The sequence below is a fragment of the Orycteropus afer genome, unplaced genomic scaffold (genome assembly GCF_000298275.1).
Source record: "Orycteropus afer afer isolate SDZICR_OR568_19922 unplaced genomic scaffold, OryAfe1.0 scaffold00152, whole genome shotgun sequence".
NCBI lineage: Eukaryota > Metazoa > Chordata > Mammalia > Tubulidentata > Orycteropodidae > Orycteropus > Orycteropus afer.
The window spans coordinates 8,080,537-8,082,061 of record NW_006921739.1 but is presented as its reverse complement, the minus strand read 5'-3'; positions in this window follow the sequence as shown (position 1 = coordinate 8,082,061).

Here is a 1,525-nt window from a genome sequence, read left to right as displayed (position 1 = left end):
GGCCCTACAAACTAGGCACCCTTATATTACTTTGGGGGAGGGTTAAGTAGAGGACAGGGATGTCTCTGCATGAAATAGGCTTCCAGAGCTTGTTGCTACTGGAGGATGTGTACTGCCTTGGTTCAGAAGGGCCTTAATTCTTCTACCTGGGTGAAATCAGACCACCAAGCAGCAGGCCCAGCATCATCACCAACCAAAAAGATATTTTTGGCAATAAAAAAATAAATAAATAAAACAAAACACCCATTGCCGTGGAGTCGGATCCGACTCATAGCGACCCCTCCTTGGGTTTCCAAGGAAGTTATCACTATGGACGTAGATTGCCCAGCCTTCCTAAGTTCATTATAATGGTCCCAACAATGGACTCAAACCTATCAACAATATTATGAAGATGACAGGACTGGGCAACATTTTTTTCTGTTACATATAAGGCCACCATGAGTTGGAGCTGACTTATCAGCAACTAACAACAATTATAATGTTATGTAAAAAATGTTTAAAAGGACCTTAACTTTTAGGAATGCACACTAAGTTATGTATAGGTTGAAGTGTTGTCTAGTATTTGCTTTAAAATATTTTCGCTAAAGAAAAAAATAAGAGAAGGAAAGGATACATGAAAGAAACATAGCGAAATCTTGATAATAATTCAATCTGGAATGATAAGCATATGGAGATTCATTATATTATTCTAACTTTGAAGGTTTTTGAACATTTTCTTACACGATAAAAAAAGTTTCAAATCTGAAACACCTCTAAGGTTTCTGGAAGTTGTACATAGGCCTTTTATCAACCAGGCACGGGAGATTGCTCTGATGTTCTTGTGGTCTCATTCCAACTCAGATGGAGTCCAATCAGACCTGGTTGTAGATTGTTTGGAATCCTCCATTGTTCCTAGTCCAGTAAAATGTCTTATAATTTATATATATATATATATATATGAAGAACTTGTCGAAGCTCCCTTAAGTCAGGAAAATGCCGTCTTTGCCAACATTGCCATACACACACTTTAATAACAGACACACACATCAGTGTATCTCCAAAAGTGAACTCACAAGATAAATCTAAGGAACTTCCAAAACAGTATGCTATGTGAAAGAAGCCAGATACAAAAGACAATCACTTATATGAAGTGTCCGGGAAGGGCATATCTATAGAGACAGAAAGCAGTTCCTGAGTCTGAAGATGGATTGGGTTTAACTGTAAATGGGCATGAGGGATTTTTTTTAACCTTTTATTGTGATTTGGGTGAAAGTTTACAAAGCAAATTAGTTTTCCCTTCAACAATTTATACACATTTTATTTTGTGACATTGATTGCAATCCCCACAATGTAACAGCACTCTTCCTACCTCCTCTGTGTTTACCGTTTCATTTGTCCTTCTTTCCTGTCCCTTCCTGCCTTCTGAACTTTATCCCTGGATAAACATTGCCCCTTTGATCTCATATGGCTGATTGTTCTAAAGAGTGTGTACCTCTCTTATAGACCTTATAGGCCTGTCTATTGTTTGGCTGAAAGTTGAGCCATG